The following is a 26,460-nucleotide window of genomic DNA, read 5'->3' as shown; positions in this document are numbered from 1 at the left end:
CCTTAAGGATGCCACGTTGAGCGAGGAAATATCTACATGTGGTGAGAGGGTTATTCAGGAACTGCTGAATAGAATTGTCAAGAAGTACAATTTGATTTGATTTGTAAATTTATAGAGTGCGCGATTGCCCGGAGGCGTCTTGGCACTAGGGGTCGAAATATTGCTGTAAAGGTAATGAGCTGACTTAAGAGGTAAAGAGCCAGGTTTTTACAACTTTCGGGAGCAGTTGGAGCTTTGCACAGTGAGCCCATGAAGGAGCCGTTTGTAAGAAACGGCAGTAATGCAAGTACCCTGTATCCTGGCTACAAGTTGTATTGCACTATGTGTCAGTGAAAGGACCATTATTTTGAAGGGAACTGCAGTACGGTAAGCCCCTGCACTCGTGATACAGATCACTCTGAACGTACATCAGGTAACACGCTGTTGCGGCGAAGGCAATAACCCGAAGTAATAGGCGGCGAACACGGACTGGCACCATGTGGGCATATAACTCATATGTTTTATTGATAAGTTTGCTTGGCCTACTGCGAACATTATTTGGTGCATGACTGGAAATTGTAAGCCTGCATGTATTGGGCGCTCTACTTGTTTGAGTAGTGTCTGACTAATCGAGGCAGTGTGACCAGGATCAAGAACATACGCAGTACTGGACACGCGAGCACTGGGTGGTTTAAACGGGAGCTAGTGCCAGCCACATAAGCAAGGGGGCAGCGTTTAGAGTTTTCTTTTTTAGGTTTACAACAGCAGAGGATCAGCTTGTGCTGGAAGGTGTTTCATTTCTAGTCTGCCTCGTTGTCTTAGTATGCTGTTGGTCGTCTTTGGGCTACAGCAACTACGAGTTCTAGCTCACATTGGCTAGAGTTAAAAACTAAAATTTAACCCCATGATTGCTGGTCTGCTGACATCTACAGGCAATGGAGTGAACTACATGTGGCTGTTACAAGCATCAATACCATAATACAAGCATTGACAACTAAAACAGGCTATAGAAGCAGTTGATTATTCCAGCCGCGCTTCTAAAAACAAATAAATAACAACAATGAATCTTGGTAATGCAATATCCATTCCACCACAATTTCTTATTTCAGCAGGAGACCCACTGATAGAGTGGAAGGACTGGATAGATTGTTTCGAAAACTATTGGCTCTGAATGGTACCAGATTTCCAGCGGTGAGAAAGCATTGTTGGAAGCTTTAGGCAAGGAAGGGCAGCATGATTTTAAGTATCTTTCGTAGACAGTAGAACAAGCAGATGTCTACAAGGATGCTGTTTTGAGGTTAAGTATCTTTCGTAGACAGTAGAACAAGCAGATGTCTACAAGGATGCTGTTTTGAGGTTACGAACCAGGTTTGCTAAAAAGAAAATGTGGTTATGCGCCACCACAAATTTTATACGCAGCGTTAAACAAACGGTTGATGAATTTGTGTCTTGGCGGAAAGAGATATCTGCAAAATGTCGGTTTGGACAAATGACTGATGAGATGATAAAGGGTCAATTAATTGCTCAAAGTAATAGCAAGAAAGCTAAAGGAAGATTGTGGGCAAAGGGAGATGATAGTGGAGATTGTTGGTTGCACTTGGCTGTTAGGAGGTGAGGGTCTCTATCTCGGACTGGAATAAACTAATGGAATATCAGTGTTACCAGTATACTTGAATTACTACACCCCACATTGTCTTTTTTCTGTATTTAAATTTCAAATATAGCTTATTACTCTTTTCGGCAGTTTAGCAAAGTCTGTAGACTTAGGAAAAATGTTATTTTATTTTAAAAAAATGTTTTATTAAAGATGATGCACTGTGTACTTAGAAGTATCTAGAAGGTACACCGGTAGTTATTGAAATATTAAATATTTGTCAAATTAAAGTTCGACATAATATAGGGTGGCTTTTATTACAGTAAACCAGTTCCACTTTTGTCTCTTACAAATACTTGAAAAAGCACAAAATGTGTGTTTGAAAACATATATATTAAGATGGAAAATATCTCCATCTCCGCTTCCTTTCAAACTTCAGTTAATATATCATTACTATCACAGTGGACAACCATAAAGGGGGGATGGTAACAACAGAGGAAAGAAGAGGGTGTAACTGATTCATTGTCAAACCTCTTCCACTGATCCATGTTAGTTGAACTATTTGGAAACCAGAATCATTTTCAAAATGTACTTTCTTAACATGGTATCTGGTGCAAAAAATAAAACTGTGCCCAACCAAGTAAACCCTAAACATTTTGCACATACACTGACATACAAAATAAGGAACACAGAGGCAGACAAACAAATATACAGAGATGAATGCCTATTAGGAATCTACATCATACCAACAACTTAATTTTGAAAGGAGGAATATTCTTGACTTGAATACAATTTGGGCTACTAATGTAGCACAATATTTCCAAAAACCAAAATAAGATAAGAAAATAAGCTGCTCTGCAGCAATGGTGTTTAACAATTATTAGGAAGGCATTTAAAGTACACTTTTCTGGCCACAAGACAATGAGAAGGAATAGAAAGCTTGTAAGAAATACAATTAAGTAAAGCATTATGTGATTGGTTAATAGCACAAAGTGGGCTATAAACACAACCCAGTTATAAATCACCACAACTATGTATGAACTAATACTCATAGAGTAACTTAAATATGTTTTGTATTTCCATTCATTTTATTTGGAAACATCAGCATTCTAGAATGCATGGCTGACAATCAAATATGCTCTTACCATTTTGGGCTATCAAGGAAAATCTTATCTTTTTTTCTGGTGGGAAAACGTACTTTTTTCCACAAATATCCAATTTAATGCATAGTCTCTAAACCTCAGATCGCGATTTCCCTGGTACATATGCATCACATAGATCCTGCCACACTTGCCCATTTTTTACTATCAAACGTAAATGATGCCTATCATAATGCTAAGAACCTCCACATCAACTCCGATATGGGCATTAATATTGCAAAGATGCCATGATTATGAGATATATGGCCCTAGTTAGGCAAGCATATTCACAGTATTGCAGGAATAGCTGCTATTGTATAGCGATTATTCCAAGGATTCCCAGCATTTGCCAAGATTTCCCATTGTTATGCCATGCCAACATTATATCAGAAATAGCCAGAAATGAACCCCTGATATTGGAGGCATCAGATACATTTGGTGTTCCCTAACAAACAACATCCAGGTAGGATACTGTTTAAGGAGAGACCATGCCAGACATGTACACACCACATATGTAAATAGGCATATAGGTACATATGCACTTAACAGTTCAACAAATGCACATACATACATACATTCCAACCGTCTCAAACAAGGCATTTCCTCTGCACTCTCAATCCAGGCTTTACCCCTGTGACAAAAGGGTTGCTAACTAATAGTTCTTACACTAACACTCAGTCTTTGGAATTCCCACATAATAATGACTCCAATCTGGCTACTGCTGGCGCTTCGTTTCTGGTCTGGTTTCACATGCATTGAAAGACTGAGACTTGCAAAGTGACCATTCACTGTGTGGCTTGGCTAAATTGAGAGTTGACAAGAGGTCATGTTGCATATACTCCAGGATGTCACTAAATGTGTTTGAGTAAGCATGCTGCCCTGCCATTGGTTTGGTTGTCAATCCAAGGATACGGAAATGTGTAGCACTGCCTCCTTCAATGTGGCTAGATACTCTGTTTTCTGTACTGTGCTTCATGGAGCTACTTGTAGTTTACTGGTGAGCTACCCAGTGGGCGACCCATGCTCTAGTCCCTCCATGTCTGGATCTCTGTTTCAGATTAGTCTCTTGGGGTTTTGTTTCCATCAAGCTTTTTTTTTTTTTAACCGGGACCCCAAATTAATAAATACAGTTGCTGTGTGTGGTACATTTCTGGTCGTCTTAGGTGATTTGTGTAATTTTAGCATCACTTACGTCTCAGAGGGCTCCCGTTACCAGGGAGAGGTCAGTTTCTTACCAAAACTTACACCCTATGCCCCCTAATGCCTGCAAACAACTCAAGTGATGGTGCTTAGAGGCCAGGTAATTGTCATGTCTGAGTTATACAATTTCCCAGAAACATAATGAGACAACATGACCTCTCCAGCCTGACAAATCCTAGTCCTCTGCATAAGTTTTCATCATACAGTTCTTTGGCGTTTGGATCAAGAACCTCCCTCCAGTGCATGCCATTGGATCCTCTTCACTACGCCATTCAGTGTTCTCAGTCCATCACACTTTATGCACCACTAGACATACCACTTGTGCGTGCCTGGTAGGTAGAGGAGAGAAGAATAACTCTCCTGCCACGTTCCTGTGGCAGTCCCTCTCTCATCTGAGTGTGCAGCCTGAGAAAACTCTTAATGAAAGCAGTAAATTCCTATTGCACCTCTGCAGCAGTCTACTCGCTGACCCTGTACAGTGCCTCATAGCGCTTAATTCGCAGATCTAATGCAGAATAGCTATCCCATGCTACTTGCTGATTGTGAACATTGCACTTGAAGTGTATGCTGCTTTTGACTGCAGACGGCCTGTCTGTAACTGCCCCCTCGCTTCTTATCAGTTGGATCCCTTGGGTTTGAGGGCAACCTGGCACCCCAAAACATAACTTTGCTTCTGTCGGTTGTTCCAGCAGTCCAGGGATATGTAAGCATGCCAGAAGACGTTCTAAGATATTTCAGAACTATAAAAAATACTCATCCACCTCAAATTCCAGCAGAATCGCATGCATGCAAGTATTATCAAAGAATACTTTTGAGTCTGTTTCAGTTAAATAAAATACAAGGTTCCTTTCAAACATAAATTTGTAGCCCAAATTTGTTTAAATAAGTGAAAAAAATATTTTTCGACCCCTGCCTCTCTTCAGGCTTATGAATTGTGAGGGGTGCCATGTGTGTATAAATAAACCAGACATCCTCCCCCATGAAAATAAACATGTTCCTACAAATAAAATGTCGGGGAGTAAAAGTGTACTAAAAATCACTTATTTACCGCTAAAGTGATACATGAGGTGAAGAATATTGTGACCCAGGATGAGAGGCTCTGATTTCTAAGGGCCCGAATAAGAATGCTTTTTCTGTGAGTAGGTCCAGCTCTTGAATTTCATGAAAACCTACACGGGGAACAAAGCTTTGAAAATTGGTGGTATTGTATCCCAGCAGTTTTTTTGTTTTTTTTGCATTGTCCACTTGTTTAAAATTGATATTGTGGATTCTATGCTTATTGAACCAATACTATTGTAACTTACCAACATGTTTTGTCCACCAGGGCTCGTAAGGAGCCTCTCCTGGATTTCATACCTCTTTCTGATAGTGAAGAACCAAAGTGTGCAGTGAATGGAGGATCCATTTTTATGTCTTGCCTTCTAGACAGCTCATGCACTGTCTGTTGTGAGTCATATTATGGGCTTACCAAGGACAAACGGGGGCTTGAAGCCTGCCCATTGCTTACCTGTCGCTCTTATTTGCATACTTCTTTGTTACGTTCCAGATTTACAGTCTTGTGTTCGTCCTTCCCCCTGGAGCATTCCACTTTACCATCTTTTTTGACTGCCTAACTTCTATGCTTCCACTGCTAGCTTTTCAAGAACCACATTTTTTGTTGTCTTCTGTTAAGTACTCTATCAGAGTCCATGTTTGATCCAGTGGTCTCCCTAACTCCCTTCTGTATTTCTCTTCCCCTAAACTGTTGGTCCTTGTTGCATGTGAGCTTCTCCCCACCCCCTCTGTTACGCTCACCCTTGTGTACTTCTCCCCACCGTTGATTTGTTTCCTGTGTGTGTATCCTCCCCACCCTGCCCTCTGTTTTGCTTTTCCCCACCTGTGCCCTTCTCTTTCGCACCGCCCGTTGCTTCTCCTCCTCATCCCTGTACTCCACCCCCCCCCTTCCCCCCTTGCCTGCTCACTGATGTGCCGGCGGTCCCCTGCCCTCTTCGGGTTGCTCTCTCACCCGTTGCTTCTCCACCCCACCCATGCTTTGTATTGCTTCTTCCTCACTCTAAAAAAAATATATATATTTTTAGTTACCGATCCAACGTGTGTGGGGGAGGGGGAGGGTTAGCGGCTGCATCATTTTCTAGGTGTGTGCGTGGAGTGCATGAGTACAAAAAGATGTAGACTGGACATGTCGGACTATTTTTTATTTTTTATAATTCTTTATCCTCATGGATACTGTGCAGCATGGATAAAAATTATTGGCCTAAAGGTGAGGCCTGTTGGTTGTGCCAATGCTTGTTAACTTGTGCCAGTAGAGGACAACAGACTTTATTCACAAATCCTCTTGGGGGACTGACTCCTTCCCCCCCCCACCCCCAATCTCATACACTGTCCTTTCTGCTTCCCACCACTTCTACTCACCAATGCGGGTTACTCACACTACCATTCTTGTTTAACACAGTATCTCTGGTCTGAGCAACCGGATATTGATACCCGAGGTGACGTGCCAAGGTTCCGAACACTTCAATTTGTTATCACAGAGCTAACGCCCTAGCGGCCACTTAGTGCCAGGTTGCTAAAGGGAGGAAAAGGTTCCATAACATTACAGTCACTATGGTTTCTGGCCATCAGTGTTGACTGGACCCCATGTCATGACCGCTTCCCACGCAATTTCACGATGGGTGTCTGCTGACATATCTGCATCAGACTTATAAAGGTGAGAACATTTCAGCATGGGCCAGAAAGTCAGCAGGGTCTACCTCTGATGTAGGTGCTATCCTTCAGTCTTTACAAACTGTGTCTTGTTTGCAAAGACTATTTTTGTATTAGCTGAGTCCGCATTAATTTTTGAGCAATGACAAGGGATGACCATTGGTATACAGTGTCATGGAGCAGTCATTGACGAGGCCTTATTGTTGACAAGCTATTGAAACGGTCAGCCACTTGTTAAGTGGTGACACGACGCTGCATAGGATGAGTAGTGGTGGTGGACTGCTTCTAGTGAGCAGCCATGGTGGGAGACTGTCTGGCACTGGTGAGCAGGCATGGAGTGGGACTCCTGTCGCTAGTGATCATCCATGGGAGTAATAGTGTCCCTCATAAAGGCGGTGAACTGTCACTAGCTTGCAACAGCGAGGATGAAGTTAGTGCTGTCTTTGGTGAGCATCGCAGAGGAGGAGTCAGCAGTTGCCTAGTTGTAGCAGGGCTGTTGGTGAGTCGCAAGCAGGTTGCCATTGGCAGACAGGGGCAGAGAACTGCTTTTGGTGAGCAGTGATGGGGACAGCCATTGGCAGGCAGTGGCAGTCTGGTTACTGTTGGCGTGTAGTGTTGAGGGAGCAGACGGCAAGCAGATACAGGGGACTGTCGCTGAGGAGAAGTGGCAGTGCCTTTGGTTGGTGAGCTGTAGAAGACAGATGGTGTCTGGTAGGAGGTGGCAGGGGACACTGTTGAGCAGCGGTGGTAGGACTGTGACTTGCGAGGAGTGGGGATTTATGGTTGCAGACAGTAGCATGACTACTCTTTTGTCAAGCCATATAGAAAGACTGTTCCTGGGTTTCTTTGCATCAGTCTTCATAGTCCTGGATATGGTGAAATTTCAAACTGTTGGTTCGCATGGATGGACTTTTCAGGAATCTTGTAGGTCGGACTTAAATGATACGTATAATAAACTTGTTGGGGGTTTTATAAAGCAGTCTTCATTCATTAGTCTATTGTCATTCACACTTGTATTCTGCCCACTTCAATACAGCATGGGGCAAGTTTCATACCACTTAAGTCATTGTCTAAATTCACTGTCCGTGATGGAATTTTATCTTTTTTACAAGGCGCACATCCGCACACAGTCGTTCCCTTGCGTAGCACAAACTGTTATAGCATTGTGTGACTTTTGAGACCAAAATAACTTTTAATCATTTTTTTTGTTCCTAATAGATTGATGATGGCACAGCAGCTTCCACAACAATAAAGGTTTGCAAAAACCATGATAAAATAAACCAGCATAGACCCATTCAAAAGGCTGGCAGCCAACACCAGACATATTGGCTATGCCAATGCTCAGTGCTTTTTTTGGGGGGGTGGAGGGGGGGCTTCTCGAGCTGCTGTTTTTGAGATGCAGAAATATTTGTTTATTGCCTATGGGATTTCCAGGGACTATATAACTGAGGTCGTGAGACGAAGGGAGAGTTGCAACATTCACAGCTGTTCTGGCCGTGGCTTTTTTTGGTCTCTAAACACAGTTCTTAAAATAATAGTATGCCAAAACTCATCCAGAGTCTTTGAGTTTATTCCATTGCACAGCTGTAAGGTCATTGTTTAAGGACCAAGATAAGTGGGGCATAATTCCAGGTGTGATTTTTTTTTTTTATGTATGTTGCTTTCTTGTGACAAGGAAGACCCTCCTGTGCTTGGACAAAGTGGTCCTAGCATGTGTGCAGATAACGCATACATCGGAGTTAGGGTAGTCTGCCGGGTTGCCATTCCTAGACTTAGGAGTTTCTGTATTGGGAGAGCAGCAGTTCTTGGATCTGTCCAGAGCAGCCCGAAAGATGAGGCGCTTGGATCTAGCACTGCATCCTGGTGCTGGGAAGCCATTGCATCCTGTTTGCTTGTTGGTGCTATTCGAGGAGAACTACATATTGGCCTGTAGCAGAGACCTTGAGAAAGTTGCTCTTTGTTTCTTTCCTTGTGCAGAATCCTTTGGTTTCCACTGCCCAACTACATGACCCTAGTGAACAGTGCCTGCTTTGGGCAGCGACGAGGGTGGGCTGCAACTCCACCACCATGGCTATCGATGCAGCTCCTTCCGCTGTCTGACCTTAACATTGGAGACATGATATCCTGTTCCCCTTAACCCCTCCTGCTACTGTGCTTTTATATACATGATCTGGTACCTGTTCCTATTCCGGGCCTAGACATTAGAGGAGGAATCCAGTGGTCACCACATTGAGATAAGTAGAGGCGTGGGAGCCAGATTCACTAAATCGGTCCCGATTTTCAATATACTTTGGAAAGAATTGCAAGTAGGATGTGAGTGCGGTGGCGTTTTCTGCTTGTGAAATCTAGACAATACTATCTATTTTAAGAGTGGACAATACTGTTAATTTCATTGCTAATTTGTTACTCCTGCTCTGCGTGTGTGGGTACACTGAAACACTGCCCTTTCTGCTCCCCTCCACCTTTGAAAGTGGTGGGACATTACATTACATTGAATTACACGGAGCGAAGAGAATAAGCCAGATTTCTCTTAAGAGAGTTTGACGAGTTATCTACCGAGAGCCTTTTGTAAAAAGGAAGTCCTATGGTGCAATCTAAAGGATGGTTTTGATGTAGATTTGTTAAAAAGCCATAGGTTCTGAAAGGGTAATCATGAAATATTCCAGTACTTTCATGGTACGCCAAGGAAGCCTGGTCATCCCAAGAAACTGTAGGCATGCTTGGTGTGTCTCCTACAAAATTACACGGAAAGGTGTTATAGGCTTTTTTTCCTTTTTTAAAAGCCATACTAAACTGCATCTTGGATGCTGTACAGCATGTCTAAAAGCTAATGGGCCCAAAAGGCAAGAACCATTGGCTTTGCCGGTGCTTATTCAGAAAAGTGACAGCATTTGAATACTATCTCATCTGGGCTTTGAAAATGGAGTTTAATTGGTAGCAATATTCTACCCCCTATGAAGATTGCAAAGAACGCAGCACCGACCTCCCTTGGCATAGACTGAGTGCTTCTAGAGTTTACAGCGTTTAAAGACTGGGTAACCCCGGGGTGGGTTCCTTTTCAGAAGATGGATTTTGTGATTATCTTTAATGGTTCTCGGGTTTTAAGCCGCGAAAACAGAGCGTTCATGGGTTTGTGGAACTTATTTTTAATACATATGCTTTTGTCATTCACCCTTGATGTCTATTACCAATACACACATGTTTTCATGCTTTGGCCCATGTGCCCACCGCTACAGTAAACATTACAGTAGTTTTTGAAATTGGGTAGTGAACATAACTGGCCTCTACGCCACCGCCCCCCTCCCAGTCAGGGTGTCTTTTGCTTCAGACGTCTCTGAAGCCTCTCTTTCGTAGTTACTTACACCGAGTTTAAGACCAAGCCCTTTGTAGGGAAGCAATGCAGTGAGATCTGAATGCACCGTCAGCATTTAGCTAGCAGTAAAAAAATACACATGATGGCAAACCAGTTTACTAAAACTTTGTGGTGCCAAGTTTTACTTGTTTCTGGACTTTCCCTGACACACGGCTGCTGTCGTGGTGATTCCTCACTTTAAGATAGTTACTTTGTTTTATGTGTCTACCCTTGAAATCGGTGTGCAACCTGCAGGTCACGTGTTGGGATCCATGCGGCCGGAGTAGGCCTTCAAACCTTCCTTGTCGATCAAATATGTCATATTGACTTGGGCAAAGCAGCGCGTGCTTGAAACAGTTCCACAATACTTTTGAAAATACCCCCCTTAGAATAAAGTAGGTTACTGAATGCGGCCAGGCTCGTCTCGGAGTACTGTGACTTTGAACAAACGCCCACCCACTCCACTGGGCCAGGCCGCCTCAGCGGCATTAGCGCGGCCCGGTCTATCATGTGAACAGGCTTTGTGCTGGTTTTCTGGTGTGGAAACTGCAGCGCCTCATCTAAACCGGTGTCGGGAGAAAACAGAGGCCTAGGAGAAAGCTGCACGTTTTCCAGCTCGGTGCCTCCGAATAGGCAGTCAGGCTAGTGCTGCAGTCATGCTGGAAGGGCCTCTATCCGCTTCCGCAGACGAGTGACCTATAATCCACATGCTTAGTTTGCAAGTCAGAAGCCCATGTATTGGCTACAGTTTGACATGTTATTTATAATCATGCGCCACTCTGGTAATTGTAAACGGGAGTCCTTCGAGTCCATAAAGGAGGGGGCACTGCTGCAGTGCCTCCCATGCACACTAAATGGCCCTCCACCCACATTTGTAAATTGTATTTCATGTAGCGCTAACTACCCCTGACGAGTCGTTGCGTAGAAGATGCAAGCCTTTGAACAGGAGAACCTCCTTGGCGCCCTAGGAGGATGTCATAATAGGTTTGGGGCTACAGACCTTACGTCCTTGTTCAAAACTCACTGTTTTAACCTGATACTGTAACCCACTCTGGTACAACAAGGATTGAATAGTTACCGTATACAATTGAAGTCAGCCAGTCTTCGTTCACACTGACTAGGTACAATCTAGACCGCAGAAGTACAGGATTCCGACCCAGGTGCAGCAGCAGTGCAAGGATCTTCAAAGGCATAGTAGGGAGCAAGCTTCCATAACATGCAAAATGTTTATAACTCAGGTAACAGCAGTGAAAGCTTCCATTACACACTGGGTAAATACAGCACAAGAAGCAGCAATACACACACACACCTGTCTCAAAATTCTCTGTGCAAGCTGCCCTAGCATCACTCATTAGACAAGTGTCTCCTGGTCAGAAGCAGTGGAGGTTTCCCATATTCATTGATATTATACTGTGGCGGCTGCCATTGTGTAGAAAGTTAGGTCAAAGTTTCCATAGAGAGTTCTTTGTTTCGCTGGTTACTCTGGTACCGTTTGACGAGTCTGCATGAAGCTTGCCAAAAAAAGTCTTTCCACCTCTGCTTCTTTTATGGACAATGTTTCACTGATCCGTTAAACAGGAGTAAGAAGTCGCAAAACATTGGTTTGCCATGTTAATTCCTACAGGACGCTTGGCTCTCCGATAAAGAAAAAAAACAGCTGAGCAGATTTACACTAAACGTGAAAAAAAAGTTAAAACTTTACTTCGAAAGCGTGCTTTTTGTAATTTTGTGTTACGCTGTTTTTAAGAAATTACTGCTTATAGAGGGGCTCTGGTTGGGCAAGAAGGGGTTAATGCTCACAAACGGTATGTTTTTAACCTGTGCGAGTCCACCGGTAATGACTTTTTTATTTTTTAAATCGTCTTTCTGATTGTCTGAGGGAGCTTTATCCCCAGTTGGCTATTTTGGCACCAAGTGATTTGATTTGTTTACAGCAACACTAAACAAAATGTTCAGGACTCAGGGATTCTGTCCCAGGGTCCTGAATTTTTTTTTGATATAAAGCCGATAAGGAGGCAAGGCCATATATGGGAGGAGAGAAGTCCAAGGGGCCCCCTGCCCCCATTAAAATAAAAACAAAAATGTTGGGTGCAAAAGTATCACAGTATCAGTGACTAGATCAGTAGTACCCAGCGTGAGACCCCTATGGTTCCACAGGCCCAAAAAGACATTTAGAAAGTAAATAGAAGGTTGTGGTCATAGACCAAACCCTGCAACCAACCACTATTATGTAGGCTGTGAGCAGTTGGAGGTGGCTACCTGCAGAGAGCTGGCTGCACAGCGCATAGGGGGTATTGGCACCAGCAGGTGTTTTGACACAGGGTCTGGCCTCTGTTAATGGCTGAGTGCACCTGATGTAGGTTGTAGAGACATGCTTCAAAGTAAATTGTGTCTTAAAGCCTGTTGCCAAAAATCTTAGAGAAAAGCCAACGCTTCTGTTTACAATAGATTATGCACCAGTGGCAGTCTAAACATATGTCCTTGTTAAAGAATTCCACTGCCGTTCTATGGAGAGAGTCTATATAATAAAGAAGCTTACAAGGTGTGAATGTTTATTTCCAGAAATTCACTGAAGAATTTGAGGCATTGCGGATTGTTGAATAATGTAAAAACAGGGATATTCCATTTAGAGGTAGGTGGTTTATCTCATACTGTTGTTGTAAACATGGCTGTAAGGTTGTATGTCATCGGACTCATCTCGGGAATGTGTATAGTGTATTTTACTACACTATGGAGGGTGGTCCATAGGGTCTGGTAGAAGGTGTCTTATCAGTGGCAAATGCATTCCTGTCAACCTCTTGTCGTAAAATTGTGTGTTGCATGAAGTCTTTAAGAGGGTGATCCTGTTAAGGCGTATAGTGTGTAAACTGTTATTTGGGAGTGTTCAGGGATTAAAAGGGTGTAACCAAATTAACGTTTTTTGGAGGCATTTTTAGTTATGTGGTGAATACCAGTAAAGAGAGTGTAACACCCTCCACATATAGGCGACTTGACAAATCTGCTATGAGTCCTGCTTGTGGTCATAAATGATGTCAATTATCTCTTGATTGGTGATAGAAAAAAAAGGGCACGTGTTGAATTACTTCAAGTTCACAAACCCTTTAGAACGCAGTCACAATGACTGGATTACTTCAGCAGGGTTGTCTTCAATAATGTAATCAGTGAGTTTAAAAAAAAAAAAATGTATAGTATATATTAACATTTCAAACCATTATGACAAGACATTCGGACATTCTGAGTTATACACTAAGCGTTCTCATATTTTTGTAGACACAAGGGTAACTGTACCAAATACGTTCCACGGCTGTGTATTAATCCCACAGTTAACAGCTTAGTCCCATCAACGTGAACTCTGTGGTATCGATCCTCATCCCTATAAAGCCTAATTCCTTGGTCCAAGTCTTCATTACATTAATAAACATTCCTGTATCAAAAAATCTCAACCTCTACCCCCCCCCCCCCCCATAACTGTACCCAACTCCCCCATGTCTGTTGTGCATCTCTATAATATAAAATCTGTCTTTGCTATTTATTCGTTTCACTGCGCTATCCAACATGTCATGGATGGGCCTTCTCTTTCCCTCAGTTGCCTTCTGGCCCACTACCAGACCGTACAGTTCCAGTGGCCTCCTCCTGTGGTTCCTCACCCCCCCCCCCCCCCTCGCTTTTGAGGTCACCTAACCCTCCATGCCCTCAGATCATCCTCTAGCTTTTCATCATGTCTGACCTGTTTCATCCGAATCACCTCCGCTGTCGCCCACTCCTTCACGTCCCACACCCATTGCATCTTTTTGGGCGGGTGCGACTTAGCCAGGAAATAGTTAGCCGGCATTTCACCAACATCAAAGTAATCGGTGCGGTATTCAGTTGTAATTGCATTTATAGAGCGCTTACTACCACTAACAAAGCGTCAAAGCAGTGCTTTATGCCGGGCAGCACAATGCTCCAGAACCCATGGTTAGTGGTTAGCCCAGTGTTATTGGTTGGTTACTGGTAGTTATTTGTTGGGATTAGTCGTGTGTGCTCAAGCAGTCCATTCCATGCAGTCATTCCAGTCTCTTTATGGTGGATTAGATTAATAGGGGTTAGTTGTGATTACTGGTGAAGGGCGTTTGTGACCTCATGCACATGGTTGGTGGGATTAATGGAGAAGTCCGAGGAGATTAGGTCGGGTTGCATAGGTTTCACTTTCAGAGGAAGTAGGAGAGATTGTGATCTTGTAAATGAGTTATGGACAGTGTTCAGAAATGGGTTGATGGAGAATAAGGCAAACATGCATGTGTCAGAGTAGGTTGTGCACAGAAAGAGGAGGCATGCAGAGGGTGGAAGGTGAAGGAGACAGACATTTGAAAGAATAAAAGAACATAAAGGAGAGGTGACAATCAGAAGTTTTAATTAAATGTTAGCTTTTCGTGCCAGACATAAGGAATATAGAGAATACATTTGAGACCACTTGCAGTTCAATGAGGTATAAAATGATCTCATCTATGAGGCATTCTGTGATGGCATCAGTTATATCAATGGGGTGATTTAAAATGTCATTGGTGATGCAATGTGTGGTCAATAGCAGTGCATGACGGGAGCGCAAGTTCTAGTTCTCTGAACTATAACTGGCAATTTTCATTGGTTTTTGGTTTGTAAAGCATTAGTTCTTACAGCATTTTAACACCTAACTATAACGCCACTTCGCTCTTGTTTTTCAGTGACTTTTTTTTGTTTTACGTAAGTGAAGATGTTATCACCATGCTTAACTATAACGTCAGTCAAACCTTTGTGTTTTTAGATGTATATGTGTGTACATATCATGCAGACACAAACACAGAATGTGTGCACATCAGCAGTAGATGGTCCCAACATGTGTAGAACCTGTACGGATAACACACTCTTCCCTTACACTGAGCATTACAGCACAGGGGGGCGTTATGCAAGTTGCCTCGGATTGAATGTGCACCTCACTAGCAGCGGCTGTGCACGTCTGCATCACGCAGAAGAAAGCGCTGCGAATTCGGAGCAATAGCCGAAGGGTTTACTCAACGCTCTAGGCTGAGACCGGATTTGTTTTTTGTGTGTGTTTTTTTTAAGGCATTGATTAACGGAAACTCATTTTACAATTATAATGAATTACCCGCTACTTCCTTTGTACAGTAACGAGTTTCTCTTCCTCTGGTGCCTGCCTGCTATTTATATCACCCCCTGAGGCTGGCTGCTGGGGGCCTGTGCCCGCAGGTGGATGGCATCGCCGCGCTGCCTTCTCGTTGCCACCTCGCGCCACCTTTTTACGAGTGTGAGATCTCCGTGCCCCTATCAAACGGCGGCTGCTGTGAGGAAGTGCCGCCTTCCAGGAACCGGCATTAATCAAATATTAATCACCGGTGTTTCTTACAGTGCAGAACCGAGGTCATCGGGGCCTCCTTCTGCCAAGTGCCCTGTGCCAGCAGAGAGCATGAGGACTCCTTCGCACCCACGAGAGTGGGTTCAATTCGGAGGGCCCCATTGCATATTAACTTGTTTTATTACACCGTTTCATGATGCTCACTAACCTTCCTCAGCACTGCCCCGGTCAAGTGTCAATGTAACCCAGTTTACTATTACTTCATTACCGACTTTGGAGGGATGGAAGGCCTTGTTTGCCTTGCCGGGATTGGAGCTACAGAACCGCAGGTTAAAGTAGAATACAGATTTACTGACGAGAATCCCTGTGCTGGGGTGAGCACAGTGCATAGTAGTCCAGGTACTTGCATTAGGTTAAGAAGTAATGTTATACGGTAGAGTGAGGGGTAGAATTAGCCTATGTTAAACCTGGAGTTAAGAGTAGAGTTTAAATTCACTGTAACTCTATGTTGGAGTAGGGCAGTCTAGGGGTGGCATGTTCGTGTTAAGATGAACTTCAGCGGTAGTGTGCATCAGTCGACAGTGCATATGCTAATTATATACTTTTTGGTCCATGTAGAGGTTTGTTCATAGGGGTCCTTGCTAAAGTAGCGTGCAGCGGCAAATGTTTAATTCTCATACTTATATATGTTTAGATATATTTTTGAAGAATTCCTGCCCCCGCCCCCATTATTTAGCTGCTGACAACAAGATGTCGTCAAAGGGCCACAGACAAATTCCCGAAATTGGATTGCTGAGGGCTCTGACAATGCACCCTTGTCTTAAGGTGCAGCCCTCCCTAACTTTCAATACTGGCACCTACAGATCCCTCAGACTGCCTCTCAATCCTGAGATGCATCATCACTTGTTATCCCCGGTCCCATACAAGAACAGTTAATGCTTCTGGTTCCTGGTGTGATACTTCGCCCTTCTCTTATAGCACTGGGATCCCCTTTCAGCTCGGCAAGTGCACCTCAGCACCGACCTGCAACTCCCTCTCTTGGTTCGGCACTTGCGCCTTCACAGCTCTGCCGATGAACACCCATCTCCACCTGCTGCAGTTCCTGCTTCTCCAGAACTGACACTCAAAGGAAACTCAACATGTCCACCACAGCCCTGACCCGCAACTCTCTTCACAATTCTTATTGTTAATTAGCGCTTATTTAACGCACACTCTGCAAGTCATGTAGCATTGCGGCGCCTTTATGACTTTTCAAACCTTTCCATCACAATCCGGCGTCTGATTCAGTTTTATTGAAGTGTGTGGTCAGTAGAGTATATATATATATATATATATATATATATATATCTATCGGCTTCAGTAAGTTGCAACTCTCTTGGTGGGTAGGTGAGACTCGAAGGTAGTATTAAATTGCATATACCGTTCCTCGGTTTGTACAAGTAGTTCTTGCCTATCATATGTCCACTTGTAGATAACTGATGGTATGTTGCATGCTCTAAAGGCTAGTTACTGGCAAATTGGAGTTATGCTGGGTGAATCTTCAGAGCTGTGTCTTAGCATGTGCTGCTGTAAGGTGGTGTGATGTGTCTTGTTGTGCAGTGCTGCTGTGCACCTAAAGAAGTCTGGCAGTCCAACAGCAGCAACCAGCAGGCACCCGTCATCCCCCCACCCAAACTGCAAAGAGTGTTTTCTACCCACAGGTGGGCATCTTCTGCTGTATTGCAGTGGAGAAAAAATTCCTGATTGTTGGTCTCCCTGTAGAGCATGATCACCCTCGCCTGTGACTGCTGATAGCTGATGCACCCCCTTGCAGCTACAAATGGGGCAGTAGATGGGCAGTGGTTCAGGTTGAAGAAGATCTTTTTAACAAAGTGGGTACTTGAAGATTTTAAGAGAGGCTAAAAAAAACTGGAATGGGGACGAATTGATCACTGCGAGCCACGTTGGGTGAAACAGAAAAGGCCCTTCTGCCTTATCAACTGCAAGACTATCACAGGCCCATGCGGGTGCGTCCGTACTACACTTCGCAAGAACGTTTGAATCAAAACCACAAAGTCCTTACAAGGGGAAGCGTGATTTAACCCATGGGTAATATGCTAGCAGTGATCCACTTGTCTCATGTCTCAAAGCCTGGGCCTTGGAGTGGAAAGGAGAGTGAAATATATTCATTGTCTGCTATCTTTGGGTAGATAGTTTGGTTCATGTAGTTGCCGATTAGTAGAAAGATAACTAACATTCAGGATCTGTAGCTTACTATATAGGTTAGTTCTCTGTATTGTATTGACCAATTTTCAATTTGAATTGAAAAGGAATTGGAGTCCATTAGTCATCATATTCTTGTATAGTGATTTATTAATGTTGTGCTCCTTGATTACCTCAAAACTCTAATTATAATGCTTGACAAAGTACTACAAATAGTTGCCAGCCAACACGTGTTTTGCTCTAAAAGGAACATTGTGGATTAAAAAGCTTGTTCTGGGAGGTTGAAAAAAGTTCGATTTTGCCTCATGGAAGGTGGCCATATTCATACCATTATAACAGGGCTGGTTGTTTTTGTTTGTATGTTTCTCTTTTGATTTGCGCTTATTTTTCATTGAATATCTTTTGGAATACATTATCTGTTGGATACAATAAATGTCCTGAATGTTTTACTGTTATTTGTAACCAGTATTTTACGTTCTATCAAATTCTATTCGAATTCTTGCCTTGTAGGTTCTACTAAAATGTACAAGCAGCCTTGAAAATGCCCTAAGCATACTCTCCACATGGTGCAAAACATGTGTTGGCTGGCAACTATTTGTAATACTTTGTCAAGCAGAGTTTTGAAATCCTTAAGGACCACAAGATTAATAATCACTATACAAGAATAAAATGACTTATGGACTCTAATGTTCATTTTAAATTCAAATTGGATCTATACAATACATAGGGCTAACCTATATGCTAAATTACAGAACCTGATTGTATGCCTAAATTGGCATGGATCCCCTAGATTTTTACCCCAACTATTCCAGAAAATTGCTTAACTAACTTTCAGGTATATGGGTTTGAGAGTGGCTCCATTTTCCATATTACCAAGGTGTTTGGTTGTGGCCGGGGGTGAGAAGGATAAATGTTGACATTTGAGATTGAATAGACATCATCATCATCAGAGACATTCCAGTCAATGTATAGACCGAAGGGGGAGACTGATCAACTGACCTGTGCTTTCGGCATCTTGTCATTGGTTTCTAATATTTAAGGAACTCATCCATTTGTATTTAATAGGCAATGATCTCTAATAAAAGGGTGCCCACATTTGGTCCACGAGGCTCTCAACCGTGCCACATTTTCAAGATACGTACATGAGATAAATTTGCATACAGTGAATCTAATTCTGATTCATTCACATAATACGTAGTTATCCTGAAAAGCTGCCATGACGCTATTCCTCATGACCAACATTGAACAACCCTGATGAAAAGGTTATGTTGCTGATTTGTGTTTTGGATTTTTTTTCTTTGGTAATAGTCGAACTTTGCACCTGTTTTCAGCGGGCTCCCAGTAGTTTGTTTGCTAAAGTTGAAGCATTAATCTCGCCTGCAGGGCTGTGTCTCATGGCAGATGAGATGAGTGGGCATCCTTCTTTAGTTTGTACACCAGTTTTAGTTTAGTTTTTTTGTAAATCATTGGCTTGTGTCCAGAGCCACTTCTTAGCGGCAGATCGTGACTAGACCAATCTCTTTCTGAGGGTGGAGGACATTTTGTGTGTTGGACAGTGATCTATAGCAAAGTTTGCTTTGTTCTTCAGTGGTGGCAATATCTGCTTGTTACTGGCATTTCTTCTCATGTGGGCCAGTAGGTCTGTCAGTGGGTGCTTCCAAGTAATACTTGTATTGCTCTTTTACTATCGCTTGCACAGAGTGGTCAAAGGGGGAACTGGCATATGAACAGCCTGCTAGAAACATTGCTTCCATGGAAGAGACACAAAGATGTCCTATAATATAAAGTTTACTTCCAAACACCTAAAGTTAAACTTGGCCAGGAAACCAGCCCACTCTTGCTTTGTGACAGGGACAGTAGAGCCAGGATCCAGCTTCACCAAGAGCCAGCTTTTGTAGCTGCAAAAAAACTACACAGTGGACATGAATCCAACCTCCTATGGAAGGTTCACATGACCAAGAGGCTATTGTTGAAGTCCCTTATAGAGCCTTTGGCTTGAATGCCCGACAAACAAACACCGTTTCTTGAAAACCTGTAAGAGTTTTGTGCTAAATGCTGCCACAAAGCCAAACTTCTATTGTCTTATGGAATGAAGTCCGTTGCCGCTGACTGGTATGCGATGCCAGTGAGTTGGTTTGACCTAAGAGGTGGTGCATGGCAGTGATTAGATATTTATATTCTGAGTGCCTGGCTGGTTCTCTGGGACCGTGAAGGGGTAGCTGGAGGGCGTTAGGTGGGGTTGGCACGCTCAGATAAGAGCGGCACTGTTGGTTGCACGGTTGCTGTGACTAGTGTGCCGCCGAGATCCGGCCTAGGAGGAGGCGGTCACGGCTGACGCCGGGCGGGGTGACCTGGAGGGCGGCTGCCCGGCAGGCAGCCCCTTCATAGCTTCGGCGCGGAGGCCGTCGTGTCTGCACTTGCAGGAATCTGATGCTACGGGGAAGGAATGCCTCACTGGCGCGCTGTGCTTCTTTCAGCGCCACGCCCCGGCCCGCCACACTGCGCGTACCTGCGGAACCGATTCACGGAGTGCAGCCGCTATGGGGGCAGAGATGGGGGACCAAGTGCTGGGGTAAGTATGTGCGGGGGCGGGTTGGGTCAGCCTTTCATTCTAAACTGGACACGTACCTTGGGGTATCTCGTCCCAAATCGCGCCCGTAATGCGACCCCGCATTTAAAATGAATTGCATCAATTGTGCACAGGGACAGCACCGGGAGCGGTGTCTGAGGTGACCTCATCTGCATATGGAAGATGTACCTCCTGCAGGCTAGGGTTGAGGTGCACCGGCAGAGCGGGACACTGACCTCACTTATGGAGTAAGGCTGCAGCGCGTGGCAATGTTGATGTGTACTGACAGTTAGTCCGTGTTAGCGGTCTCACTTTTGAAGTATGAGTGTGTGGTGCAGGGCAGTATCGACGACCACCGACACAGCTGTGGGCAAGTCACATCTGAAATAAACATGCTGGAGGGAGTATTGAGCGGCTTTGGCAGAAATCAATAGTAAGGCCTCCAGATTGAGGTGCGTTGGTTGAGCTGTGTCTAGATCTCATTACTGGTGTGGTAAGGAAGGGTGGAGTGCATCGGAAGAATTATGTGTTGGTCCTAGCACTGAGATCGAAGGGAGCCCTGAAGGTCGGAATTTGAGGTGCATCTGATTGATATGTGCGCTAGTCTCGTTAGTGGAATACGAGGTGTGTGCTAGAATCCAGGATCTAGTCTCAAATGGGTGAGACGTATGTGGGTCTCCGTAGGGAAGAGCAGGTGGTTCTAGGGGTCTCTGTTTAAAACCCTGCCAATCAGAGTTGGTTGTGAGCAGGGCTTCAAGTGGGCCGGGTCCTGCCGGTGCTCGGCACTTTCATGAATCAAAGAGACTCCTTATAGTTATTTCACAGTCTCATTTTTTCAGAACTGAAGCATTTTCAATATTATATATATCGAAGCCATAGTTACTGCTTATTCCGTACGCAACTAATAACTATTGGCAAAGCCAACTGGCTTGTTGTGGGTGTAATCTTACTTGTATTACATATATGGATGCAACGACATAAGCAGCAAATTACCAGTGGGGCTACACACTATGCTAAGCACATATTTTTAGCTTCTTTTTAAGCCACGCCCCAATTACACCGGCCGCGCTCCTTTGAGAGACTCCCCCAGTTTTGTCATCCCACTTAGAGCCTTGGGTATGAGTGTCACCGCGGGGATAGATGAGGTGCTGGGTTGGGGTTGACCTGCCTTAGCGAGCTGACAGGCGAGTTTCTCGAGTGCCAGAGTGCGCAGGTCCGCATTGAGGTCCTTGGGCTCCGTCATGGCTGGCTTCAGCACTGGATTGAGGTGTGTTGACGGAGCTTTGCAGTGTGCCTTGTCCTCCCACTCTCCTCCCATGGTTGGGCCCCTCTCATCTCGCCTGCCCTGCCAACCTTCGGTAAACAAAGTAAAAGGAGCTGCAGGTAGGCCGCCGCCCTGGCACCGTGCCCAGGCACAGGGCACTGATTGCTTGCTGCCCATGACCTTCCGCATTGCGTCTGTGGTGGCAGCGGGCAGCGGAAGAGGCCCGGGGAATGAAGAGAACCCCCCCACCCCCCGAACCCCTGCGCGCACTCTCCCGACAGTTTTTAACTAATTGCGTGTGTCAGAAGGGCACAGCGGTAAGAACTGATGACGATTCCAACCACCAGGCTGGGCTCACGGGCCAGGCAGGCCAGGGAAGAGCGAATATGTGATTTAAAGTGTCTGGTTTCACCCTTGGCTGGCGGCTGCCACTGGCTCCTTACAGCTACGTTTCCGGAAGTAGAACACAAGCTCCAAGGTCTACCTCTTATCTAAGAAGTTAATTTCGCCTGTATCGCGGCATTCGTGTAAAAGTGAAAGTCCCGTAAATAACGGTGTGTGCTTCGTTCGAATTTGCATATTACCTCCTGAAGCGAGTGTGTTTTTTAATGCTGAGTTGCCCAGAAGGGCACTTAGGCTGTGCTAGTGGAGCAGAAGAGCCCCAGAGTTAAAAGAACTTTACCCCTCACTGACCTGTGTGGCTCGTCTTATGCACAAGTGTGAAGCTACTACTGGAGGCACCCTATAGCCAATACCAATAGTAATAATACTCCATGAGAGGTATAATCTTGAATACACTTCGACCCTAAGGCTTCGAAATAGATCACGCCTAGGAGAAGGAATTTATGTACTTAATGCAACATTTTTTGAGGTGAAGCCTCAGTAGTGAACCCAAACGTTTTATTCTTTAAACTTTTTTTTAAATAACCTGTAGTTGTTTTTTTCTTCTCTTTTAACCTCTTAACCGCTGGGTCTGTTCCTCCCAGTGCTGAGTATTGCTCCCGCTTAGCTGCATACATTTTTTCCCAGATAAAGTATCCATGCCACATTTGCGTACTTTCTTTCCAACCTCCTGAGAATTCAAAAGGTGCCCAGGGTTTGTGGGTTTCCCTAGAGGGGATCGAGAAAATGAGCAAAATATAGCAACGTTTTGTGTTATCGGGGAAAAATGTGAAAAAAGTGCTCCGGATAAAAAGAACAGTTTGTTTCTAACCTAAAAATGACATTAATGATCATTTTGCTGTGCTAAAGTCGCCATCCTCAGAGCTTTCAGGAACATATAGAACTAAATAAAAACGATAATAATTTACCACAGTTTGGGCTTTTAACAAAGAGGTAGCCAATTTTTCCTATTTTGTGTGCTCTCAGCCTACTTCCAGTTTGTGGTAGAAATCAGTGTGAAACCCATGGGTGATCTAGGAAGGCTATAGATTAATGAAAAGTAGACAAAAGTGTGCATTCAGCAAGGGGTCATATGTGTAGGTTACTCAAGGTTGCCAAAGAAACTAACTGATGAAATAAGGAGATATTGAAAATGAGTAGGGGAGAAAAGGCCATTTGGGACAAAAGTTTTAATCTGTAAATTTTTGTTACGATGTCTGATGTACAAAAGCAATATTCCATTACATCTGCTAGACCCTTCTGGTTATGGGGATATATAGGGTTTGTAGGTTCTCCAAGAACCCAAGGTACCCTGTGCCAGCAACTGATCTTCACCGTACAATGTTTTTTTTATTTGTATACCGAGTCTAGATCAATTTATATGGTGAAGTAGGTAGAGTGAAAAATGGGTATTGAGGAAACCTATGTATTTCTGAAATGAGCACAAAATATGGAGTTTAGGAGCAGTAGTTATTTGTGCCTCTCTGAATTTGTGGGTACCAGTACTAGCATATGATTTAGAAGGTTATTTTTCAAATTTTCTTCTTTCTTACACATTTGGAAGGCACAAATGCAGCAAAATCCATCTGGTAACAAAATCTTCTACTATTCTATGTTCCTACATGTCTTCTGAGAAACTTGTGTGAGTAGGCCTAGTGCCTGAGATAGGAAACGTCCCAAAACGCAACATGGAGACATCACATTTTTCCACCGAAAACCAACCCTTTTTCGTGCATAGTGGGTTGCTGTGGAGTTTGGACCCTAGATCAACTGGCACCTAGGGAAACCTAGCACACTTGCATGCAAATTTAAAAAAAAAAAAAACTGGACACCTGAGGGAATCCAGGGTGGGGGCGACTTACGTGGCTCTCACCAGGTTCCTTTTTTCCACATAGCACAGAATCCCTTGCAAACCTCAAACTTCGACTAAAAACACATTTTCCTCACATTTCTGTAATGGAAAGTTCTGGAATCTGTGTGGCGCTTCAAATCTCCTACTACCCTGAGTTGCAACATGTCCCGACATACAAAGAAAGAGTATGCTGTTCCTCCTGGTCAGGTGGGATTCTGTGAAGTACACAATCTACCCCGGGTGGAGATAAAGTGAAAAATGAAAATTGATGTCAAAAAATGTAAAGGGAGTGGGGGACACACAAGGGTGGAACTAAAACCCTCACACACCCAGCAAGCTAGGTGTCATGCTCTCGTCGGGTCGGCGCTGCAATACCCAACGGGCACCCTGTAAGGGGCTCTTTATCGGAGATCTTTTATTCCTTGCCGTAAGATCAGTGCAAGTAAGGGCCAGGTAGGTGTAGATGTTGGTGGGTGTATTAAAAAGGGTTGATTAGTCTGAATAACGTCATTTATTAGGTCAGTAAACCACCCTATTTAAAAACAGTGTGAGTGGCGGTAGTCTGGACTCATTAAGTCAAGGACTAACAACGCTCAGCTCGGATGGTCAACATGTTTCTCGCCTAATGGTCAGGAGGATCCAGCGGCAATTCATCAGGACCAGTGTGATGCAAACGATCTACAATCGTGATGGTGTATGACAGGGTCTCACATATATGTGTATGTACCTAGTCCAGTCTGCCCTAAGAAAGTGTGAATTAATCTATCACTTTCGCAATGGAGTGGCCTAGAAGAAAGGGAAGAAGCATAGAAGGCCAACAAAAATCAATTAAAATCACTTTATCATAGATGTACATTAGTGTGATGGAGCTGAAGACTCCTCGTGTGCATGCACTATATAGGAAGCAAATGCGCTCGGATTTAGTGATCATGCACTAGTGGATGCAGTATGTGACACAGTGTCAAGGCAGTCTTTAAAAACTTAGTTCAGGTAAAACCTAAATCACGGTGATGATGTCATATAACTCACCTAAAAGCTAAACTAGTACCGCTCCAATCGGTGCGTGGCGAGCCTTTTGGGATGGCGTGGTAGCCTCCTGTAATGTACAGTAAAAATAATCTCAACTCGGAGAGTATATGAACAATGTACACCTGCTGTGCGCAAGGTGCAGCTAGGGACATGCAGACTATGATCCCCAAGCCCGCAGGCAGCGAGGAACACCGTCCGAGGAGAGCCCCACCCCAAGTGCCTGACTGGCTGCCCGCGAGAGCAGGCAGCCCATGTCAGCGTCAGTCAGCTCGCCCCAAACCAGCGCTCACCTGTCCACCCACGCGTCCAGAGACCACAGTTCGTCCGACAATGGCTACGCGGACCAAGCAGTTACTCACGTTTCTGATGCCCAAGGTGGTCGTAGGACCTACCCGCTCCGCCGAAACCGGGAAATGATGTTCACTTTCCAGCGCTCCATTATAAACCGGTTGAGACAGGTGAGAATGTGTTACTTAATTGGGCGTCCAGTGTCATGTGATTCATGTAAGAAGACCCGCCCAGGTTCTACGTGACTGTGGGCGCCATCTTGGAAAGGGGTACTTAATAAGATCCGACTAGAGTAGAGACAGTATCGGTATCCTTTAAGCAGTGAGAGTGGCCCAGTTGGAATCTAGTCACTGTCTTGAGAAGGAGCTATAATGGACAAAGCCCTGTTAGTTCATTCTTGATGTGCGGGTTGCACAGCAGAAGGAGACATGTTTGTTGTGGGCGTCGCACAGAAGGATGAGAAATGTGAATTGGAAACAGGGTGTGTCTAGAGCCACCGGCACAGCGTTAACGCACAAGGGAAGTCTAGCTTATACTGTAAACCAATCGGAGGTAGGTATCCATTCATATCTGGACAACCCCACTTCACATTCGGAGAGTCACAGGAGTGTAGACTAAATCATAATACTGTAGAAGCAGTGTTATCCTCACAGTGCGTCAGTGCACCCCATGGTATATCATCATTCAGCCAGAAACGCAATACAGAACCCCCAGGGAACACTATGGGGGCTCCCACCAGTCGTTGGACATTTCCCTTGTGGCAATTGTACCTCCTGCAAACAGACGATAACCACTAAGGAGATTACCCTTTCTGATACCTTCACTTGGGCACTTACACGCCATACGAATTGCAAATCCACCAACTGCATTTACTTACTGAAATGTCCCTGTGGACTAAAATACATAGGGATGACGACCCGAGCTATTAAAACACGCATCACCGAGCATAAGAGCAATATAAGATGCATGAAGGAGACCACCAAACTGTACACCCACTTTAAGAGTTTACACCACACTCCAGACTCCCTTAGATGGGTTGTTTTGGAGTCACACCCGAGAACCACATCTCAGGCACTGTTCAAACTCGAACAAAGATGGGTACACAGACTAACAGCTGATAGGAGAGGATTGAATGATGATATACCATGGGGTGCACTGACGCACTGAGAGGATTACACTGCTTCTACAGTATTATGATTTAGTCTACACTCCTGTGACTCTCCGAATGTGAAGTGGGGTTGTCCAGATATGAATGGATACCTACCTCAGATTGGTTTACATTATAAGCTAGACTTCCCTTGTGCGTTAACGCTGTGCCGGTGGCTCTAGACACACCCTGTTTCCAATTCACATTTCTCATCCTTCTGTGCGACGCCCACAACAAACATGTCTCCTTCTGCTGTGCAACCCGCACATCAAGAATGAACTAACACAGGGCTTTGTACATTATAGCTCCTTCTCAAGAGAGTGACTAGATTCCAACTGGGCCACTCTCACTGCTTAAAGGATACCGATACTGTCTCTACTCTAGTCGGTTCTTATTAAGTACCCCTTTCCAAGATGGCGCCCACAGTAA

The 26,460-nt window shown here is 44.3% G+C and overlaps 1 protein-coding gene across 4 annotated transcripts in view; it reads left to right on the top strand.

The window, feature by feature from the left end:
* Positions 1-26,460, top strand: part of PHACTR4 (phosphatase and actin regulator 4) — a 464,595-nt gene that overhangs the window by 44,927 nt on the left and 393,208 nt on the right. Inside the window, exon 1 of one of the 4 annotated variants that reach the window (XM_085647668.1) lies at positions 19,939-20,073. The exons of the other annotated variants lie outside the window; for them this stretch is intronic. The gene's annotated coding sequence lies outside the window, so the exon portion shown is untranslated. Of the gene's footprint in view, positions 1-19,938; positions 20,074-26,460 lie in introns of those variants that run through there. 4 annotated transcript variants of the gene reach the window in all.

This window comes from Triturus cristatus, chromosome 3_2, assembly GCF_964204655.1.
Source record: "Triturus cristatus chromosome 3_2, aTriCri1.1, whole genome shotgun sequence".
In the NCBI taxonomy this organism is placed as follows: domain Eukaryota; kingdom Metazoa; phylum Chordata; class Amphibia; order Caudata; family Salamandridae; genus Triturus; species Triturus cristatus.
Note: the sequence above shows the minus strand (reverse complement) of the source record. Positions and strands in the feature narration are given on the sequence as shown.